General features: G+C 43.9%; 1 non-coding gene across 1 annotated transcript; it reads right to left on the bottom strand.

The window, feature by feature from the left end:
• Positions 1-5,756: 5,756 nt before the first annotated feature.
• Positions 5,757-5,838, bottom strand: trnas-gcu (transfer RNA serine (anticodon GCU)). Its single transcript has one exon. It is a non-coding gene; the product is annotated as a tRNA-Ser (tRNA).
• Between the last annotated feature and the right edge of the window lie 2,334 nt (positions 5,839-8,172).

Below are 8,172 nucleotides of genomic sequence, written 5' to 3'. Positions count from 1 at the left end.
GTCATGCAACGCTGTCACGTAGTGCCGACAGACAAGAGTGTTGCGGGAGAAGAGAAAAGTGTTTGAAGATTTAAGAGTGTCTTAGGTGGAGCCAAAATCAAGTGTCACAAATACAAGTGGGAGGATTTCCAATGTTTAATATGGTAAAAATAAGCGGAAGTTATCTGCCGGTCCGGCACAGTCTGCCATGCTTTTGTCATATACTGTAAAGTGGTGTCGAACTGGGTGTCGAACTGGAGCCTCACCATTTGCATATGTGAGGCTCCAGTTATACATCGAGTGTCACATTAAATGACAAAAATGAAGAGAGTTAAAGCAGCTGGAGAGGTTTTCTTACAACTTTTGAGCTGACACAGTTTTGGAAAATGTTTCCTTCACGCTGCACTGTACAACATAGGCAGCCAAGAGTCTCCAAAACAAAACAGAATTGACAGATAGGAGAAAATTCCCACTCATCCTGAAGTTCCCAAAATCCAGCACTGAGCGTAAACAAAGTGCCTAAGTAGCGTGGGAATGCTAACCCTAACCCTAGCTGGAGTTTGAGCAATCCAGCACTGAGCGTAAAAAGATGAGTCAAAGTAACGTCTAATCGGATTAGTTTCCTTAGAGCTGGTTCAGAGTCTGCTCAAGAGTTTACCTTTCACACATGCGCAAAGAAGAATGTTGGGGGTGCACGCTTCAAGGCGCCTTACAGCTGTAGGGAGTGATTCGAGACGATTCGTGGCGTGTGCTCGTTCCCATATACCGTACGCCCCGGGGTGCAGTGCTAGGATGATGTACAATACCGCTTGGGCACGTAACGGCGTTATACGCAAGGTTTTCGTTTGTTCGTTTTGTTTTGCTCTGCTTTGCTTTGTTTTGCTTTCCATCGCGTTGGTAAGAGCGTAAATAAAAAGGCGATTCCTGCGTCTACCACTAATGTAAGAGCTATTTCAAGTGCGACGTGGTGCGGCTTTTCAAATGCTTGTGGGCATTTCTCTGTTGTTGATTCTTTTTTTGTGTGTAACAAAGTGGCATTTTCATGTCCGGACGGGGAGACTTTATCATTCCGACATGAAGCCACCCTTAAGTCCTCTGAGGCGTGTCTGTCTGCAAGGCTTGTATTTTGGAAATGTTTTTTTGAAACGGAGAACGACTTTGAAATAGGCTTCCGCCGGCGCCTCGCGATCCAGGTAAGATTGTATCAAAAACGCAGCCGCGGCGGGGCTTGCTGTAGTCGTGGCCGAGTGGTTAAGGCGATGGACTAGAAATCAATTGGGGTCTCCCCACGCAGGTTTGAATCCTGCCGACTACGTTGTCCACCTCCTGTCGTTGTGTTCCGGCGCAAGCAAAGAAACGTGCCTCTTTGCTGTTCCTGGTGGTTTTAAAACGCCAAATCGCTTGTACCCGCTGCCTTGGAAATAAATTCTTCAGCGTCTGCGAATGGCATTTTGCAGCTGGAAGCAGATGTCGACGCTTTTTGCACAGAGCACCAAAAAAGCGTCTTTTTTGAAGGCCCAGGCACTGAGCATTGGTGGTTCAGTGGTCGAATTCTTGCCTGCCCCGCTGGAGGCTCGGGTTCGATTCCCGGCCAATGCAGTGGCTTTTGCAGCGAGCGGCTCCATCACTTGCATCCCCTTGCAACTCGCAACTGAAAACCCACTGAAGCTAAGCAGGTGTGAGCCAGGTCAGTACCCGGATGAGGGTGAGCTACAGGGAAAAACAAAGCTTCCAGCTGGAAGCGGTGTTAATGGTGCCGGCGGGGGGGCGCTCACCCTGAGGTCTGTGCGGGTCCTAATGCCCCAGTATAGTGACGGAGATGCTGTGTTGTAAAAGGGCGCTGTCTTTTGGATGAGATGTAAAACCGAGGTCACAGCGCTCTGTGGTCATTAAAAATGACCACCAAAACCTTTGACAAAAGCTCTTGGTAATTGATGGTCTTCAATAATGCTTCTCCTTTAGGTACATTTTAAATCAGCTGAAAAATGCTGTGAAATGGGGGGGCACTTCAGGCCAGTGTAGGATTTGGGTTACAAGAACCATGAAACTGCACGAGAAAGCCCGTACACTGAATTACACGGCTTTCTATTCAAAGGAGGGCAAAAGAAATTCCCTGAGTTTGATTTTTTGCAGCACAGAGAGGAGCACTGTCGTGAGGCCGGTTAGCTCAGTTGGTTAGAGCGTGGTGCTAATAACGCCTAATCGTACGGGCCAGGTCCTTTTCTCCTTTCTTACCAAAGCTGTTAGGTTCCTTTCCGTGGTGAGATGGGTTGTCATGCAACACTGCCACATAGTGCCGACAGACAAGAGTGTTGCGGGAGAAGAGAAAAGTGTTTGAAGATTTAAGAGTGTCTTAGGTGGAGCCAAAATCAAGTGTCACAAATGAAAGTGGTTGGATTTCCAATGTTTAATATGGTAAAAATAAGCGGAAGTTATCTGCCGGTCCGGCACAGTCTGCCATGCTTTTGTCATATACTGTAAAGTGGTGTCGAACTGGAGCCTCACCATTTGCATATGTGAGGCTCCAGTTATACATCGAGTGTCACATTAAATGACAAAAATGAAGAGAGTTAAAGCAGCTGGAGAGGTTTTCTTACAACTTTTGAGCTGACACAGTTTTGGAAAATGTTTCCTTCACGCTGCACTGTACAATATAGGCAGCCAAGAGTTTCCAAAACAAAACAGAATTGACAGATAGGAGAAAAATCCCACTCGTCCTGAAGTTCCCAAAATCCAGCACTGAGCGTAAACAAAGTGTCTAAGTAGCGTGGGAATGCTAACACTAACCCTAGCTGGAGTTTGAGCAAACCAGCACTGAGAGTAAAAAGATGAGTCAAAGTAACGTCTAATCGGATTAGTTTCCTTAGAGCTGGTTCAGAGTTTGCTCAAGAGTTTACCTTTCACAGATGCGCAAAGAAGAATGTTGGGGGTGCACGCTTCAAGGCACCTTACAGCTGTAGAGACTGATTCGAGACGATTCATGGCGTGTGCTCGTTCCCATATACCGTACGCCCCGGGGTGCAGTGCTAGGATGACGTACAATACCGCTTGGGCACGTAACGGCGTTATATGCAAGTGCGGGACGTGAGGGTTTTCGTTTGTTCGTTTTGTTTTGCTCTGCTTTGCTTTGTTTTGCTTTCCATCGCGTTGGTAAGAGCGTAAATAAAAAGGCGATTCCTGCGTCTACCACTAAGGTAAGAGCTATTTCAAGTGCGGCGTGGTGCGGCTTTTCAAATGCTCAACAGGATGACTTCGCATGCACGCGTGCTTTCATGCAGTCGTGTGTGCAACCATGTCTGCTTACGTGCAAACGGGCGTGGTTTCATGTATGCAAAAAACTTTCCTGGGCTCTTCTGAAGCACATAAAATTATTTGGAGATATACATTTGTCTTGTTTTCCTCTTAGGCTCTAGAATTGATAACTTTTTTTTCATTTTTGGCATTTTTCATAATTTTCTAGAAAGTGGTTGCAAGCCCGATATCATGCAAAGAAACGTCAGGATTCGGGGATCAGTCAATGGATTTTCTTCAAAGTTGGATTTTTGCACTCTGTTGACCAAGAGATGTTGTTCTATAATGTTTTTTTTTCAAATTTAAAAATATCATTTTTTCATGGAGCTTTGAAGGGGATGGATTCACCCTCCTTTAGCCAGGACAGAGCTCCAGGAGCCTGCGTAGGATTCTAGCTTTCTCCCCTTGCAGGCACCTGGCACAGAAGACAATATTTTTTTCCTTAAAATCTTTTTTTTTGTGTTCCTTGTTGTTCCAAACTTAATTTTAATCACTTTTAATTAGAGATTTTATTAAAAATAGTGCAATAAATGACTAATTTCACAAAAATTAATGTAATATAAAACAGATGTTTTCAACTTTATTGTAGTGTTTTAGAAACTAATATGTCTTCAAAAATGGTTGTTTTTCACTCCTATGAATGAAAACTGTTGTTATATGATGTTTTTTTTTTCAAATTTTAAATGATCATTTTTTCATGGAGCTTTGAAGGGGATGGATTCACCCTCCTTTAGCCAGGACAGAGCTCCAGGAGCCTGGGTAGGATTCTAGCTTTCTCCCCTTGCAGGCACCTGGCACAGAAGACATCATTTTTTTCCTTAAAATCTTTTTTTTTGTGTTCCTTGTTGCTCCAAACTTAATTCTATTCACTTTTAATTAGAGATTATATTAAAAATAGTGCAATAAATGACTAATTTCACTAAAAATACTAAAAGTAATATAAAACGGATGTTTTTAACTTTATTGTAGTGTTTTAGAAACTAATATGTCTTCAAAAATGGTTATTTTTCACTCCTAGGAATGAAAGCTGTTGTTATATGATGTTTATTTTCAAATTTTGAAAAAGCAAAGGATTCTAGCTTTCTCCCCTTGCAGGCATCGGACACAGAGAACCTCATGGTTTTCCTAAAAATCATTTTTTATGTTCCCTGGTGTTCCAAACTTAGTTTTAATCAATTTTAATTTGTTATGTTACAAACAGGGTAATAAAGTCTTAATTGGACTATAACTAATGTCATATTGTCTGCTACAAAACTGATATTTTCAGCTCTATTGTAGAGATTCTAGAATCAACTAATAAAGAATTGAAATAAAAAAAGGGCATAAGAAGACATTACCAACAACGACCACATGATGGAGATATTGTCTAGACATTACCAACAACGACCACAAGATGGAGATATTGTCTAGACATTACCAACAACGACCACAAGATGGAGATATTTTCCAAAGAGGCAAGAGGGGCAAAGCTGCGATAAGGTAAAATCATTTTTTGAAAGAGATTGTTGTCAGAATGCACATCCGTATCCCAAACAGAATCTCTAGTAAAATATGATCATTTGTGAAACAGGCAAATGAGTGTCAGCTACAATATGATTGCTACATATCTGCATTTGTTGGTATTTAAGGAGTAAGAGTGCATGTTTAAACCTGCGATCCAGTGTGTTGAAGAATTTCACAACACTACCTCTAGCACATATGGAAATAAATCCTCATAATGATTATTGCCCTGGGCATGTACCAAAAAAGCAGTGAGCATATATATATATATCACTGGGTTGAAGCTAGAAACACAGAATAACTGCAAACACATCCTAAATACAGTGTTCCAGCACCTTTGACCTCATCCAGAACGTATCATTTCTTGAAAGGGATTGCTGTCCGAATGCACATCTGAATCCCAAACAGAATCTCTAGTAAAATACGATCATTTGTGAAACAGGCAAATGACTGTCTCAGGGGCCCATTTCTCATTGTCAGACACATGTATGCAATGCTTTCACTGTGCATTGAGCAATAGGGATCAAAAACACCGCAGGTAAGGTTAGAAGTCATGTTCTATGATCATTTCTTTCAGCATTAGGGACTAAATATACTAAACGTATGATGCTAAAATGTTATTTTTACATATATTAATGTAATAAATGATTGCTTATGCTTTATAAACAAATCTAATTATAATAAAAGCTTAAGTTTTGTATTTATCTTGTACCATAGAACATGATTTTCTTTGTATTTCAAGCCCACAAAGTGTCCAAATGATGCACCTTTGACCTCATCCAAAACGTATCATTTCTTGAAAGGGATTGCTGTCCGAATGCACATCTGAATCCCAAACAGAATCTCTAGTAAAATACGATCATTTGTGAAACAGGCAAATGACTGTCTCAGGGGCCCATTTCTCATTGTCAGACACATGTATGCAATGCTTTCACTGTGCATTGAGCAATAGGGATCAAAAACAGAATGGAAACAGACATGGAAACCAACGAGGATGGGATTTGAACCCATGCGTGCAAAGCACAATGGATTAGCAATCCATCGCCTTAACCACTCGGCCACCTCATTAACAAAACTGGGTTGTCCCAACTGGGTTGGCGCGCTCCAGATGATCTTTTTCTTTTTTTTCCCTCGTACTCGAGGGTCATTTTCCTGTTCCACATTTTCCTTGGGAGATGTCAAGCCAGCAAGCCACTGCTGTGGTTCAGTGGCCAGCGTGGAGTTCAGTGGCCCTGTTGTACACAGAAAGCACATTGAGCTCCTTGGACATGAAAAGTTCCAGATAAAAGCCATTTGTCATCCTTTCTCTTGGTGTCGATGTTGCTATTGTATGTAAAGGTGGCAACTTGCTCAGCGAGCAGGCGGAGCACACACCGAATGCAGATGTGTCTGAGTGGTGTGTCCAAGTGGCTGCAAAAGGACAGCACTCCCGGGGCGCTGTGGCTTAGTTGGTTAAAGCGCCTGTCTAGTAAACAGGAGGCCCTGGGTCTGAATCCCAGTGGATAACCGCCTACGGCTAGACTTAATTAAATGCAAGTATTCATTTCCTGTCTTTAACACGACTTGTTTTTCTTAAAATGGATGCAACTTGCAAAACATGAAATACAAACCTTGCTAATCAGCGCTAGCAGCTGGCAAAAAAAAAGAAGTCAGCAATGTTTTTTTTCTTTAACCTTAACCCTGCTAATGGAGAAGAGTTAAACGACCGAGTCTATGCAGCTTAAACGGTGCGCACGTCGGGTTCTTAGCTGAAAGGGTGGTAAATCACGCTCACCCCAGTCCTTAATCTTTTAAAGAGGATACAAAATTGAACCTAGTCGCCACATCACATACATCCTGTTCAATGATAAAAAGGTAACATCTATCCTCGCTCCAGAGTAAATCTCACGTTGAGGGCATATTTTTTTTCACTTTACCGTGAATCGGGCTCGGCTGCACAGAGGAGAGAGCAGAGCAATGAGGTCACGGGGACAGGGGAGTCACACGCTGGCTGTTTGAACACGCGGAAGATCACTGAGGGATCCACAGTATATGGACCCTCCGTGCGCAATCAGTCCGCACTCCGGACTCTGAAACCTGCCATCCGAGTTAAGATCTCGGCAGAACCTGAAGCGCAGTTCCTTCTTAAAACGTAATCTGGTGAGCATTTCTAGAATCGTACTTGTATAGATGCAGCCTTTAATGTGTTGCTAGGTTAAAATTGATGACTTCTTGTATTTCAGTAGGCAACTGCCCTCTTGATTTTGGATTTAATTTCTTTATTACAGTGGCGCTTTTATGAATCCAAGGGACCAGGGAGCTGCCCCAGTACTGGGATGGCCAGTTCGAAATCATAGAAACTATTGTCAATTCCAGTCCCATGTCAGTGCGAGCAGGGATTTTGACATCTTGTTTTGCTATGTTCTGCACCAACAGGCAGGTGGCTCGGCCATTCCGTTCCAGTTTGGGGGTACAACAGACTGCTAGGTTCAGTCTGATAAACTGAGCTGATGGTTGGAAGAAAACCATCTCAGCGTCCATTCTCTGTCCCTTCTTTAGGACAAGGCGTACCGGAAACCCTGCTGTTGACGCAGGAACGATCAGGTCCGATTCGTTTACTACCTGGCAGGCCTGAGGAATCGTCTGACCTGACCGAATGTTCTCGGGGTCACCGCTTAGAGAGTGGGCATCTGGGTCCACCCGTTTCCACAGCACACTGTTTACTGTGTCCAGCTGGGCGCCCAGTCGAACCAATAGGTCTGCACCAATGCAGACCGAATGGGTCAGCTGAGGTGCTACCTGGAAGTAGTGAGCAAACTTCCTTTTTCCGATGGAGATGGAAGCTACACAGCTTCCTTTGCTCCAAATGGACCTATGAGGTGGGGGTGCCCACCACAGAACCTGTGACTGCGTCACCAGGGTCACCTGACAGCTTCGCGACAGGTCCTCGAACAGACCTTCACTGATTATGGACTTCTCAGAGCTGAGGCTAAGAATTACATCATCAACCTGCACTTCTGCCACCTGGACCCCCTCCCACCACCATGGGGTGGTAGTCCTGGACCCCCTGAGGTACCAGGGTGCACAGAAAGGACTCCCATTCATTACCGGACAGGGAGATCCACTCTTCTTCAGGGATGAAAAGGGGGTGTGCTTTACCTGGTGGGTCAAGCAGCTGCTCGGAGCACTGCTCCTGTAGTTGGGAGACCGTGGGAGTGCTGGCCTGGGCAGGACTTCCCTGTAGTTTTGGAAAGCAAGAAGAGACTTTTATTCTCGTCCAGAGGAACCAGGAGGAACCTCCAACTCAGCTATAGTGTTCAGTGGGCACTGTGTGATCACAGCATAACCACTGAATCCCCCTTTTTGCTGTGCAACAGGCTTAGGGTTTTTGACCTGAGCCCACAATTTTCCACGCTGGCAGTC

This window comes from Lepisosteus oculatus, unplaced genomic scaffold (assembly GCF_040954835.1).
Source record: "Lepisosteus oculatus isolate fLepOcu1 unplaced genomic scaffold, fLepOcu1.hap2 HAP2_SCAFFOLD_136, whole genome shotgun sequence".
Taxonomy (NCBI): Eukaryota; Metazoa; Chordata; class Actinopteri; order Semionotiformes; family Lepisosteidae; genus Lepisosteus; species Lepisosteus oculatus.
This window is presented reverse-complemented; position numbering and strand designations above follow the sequence as displayed.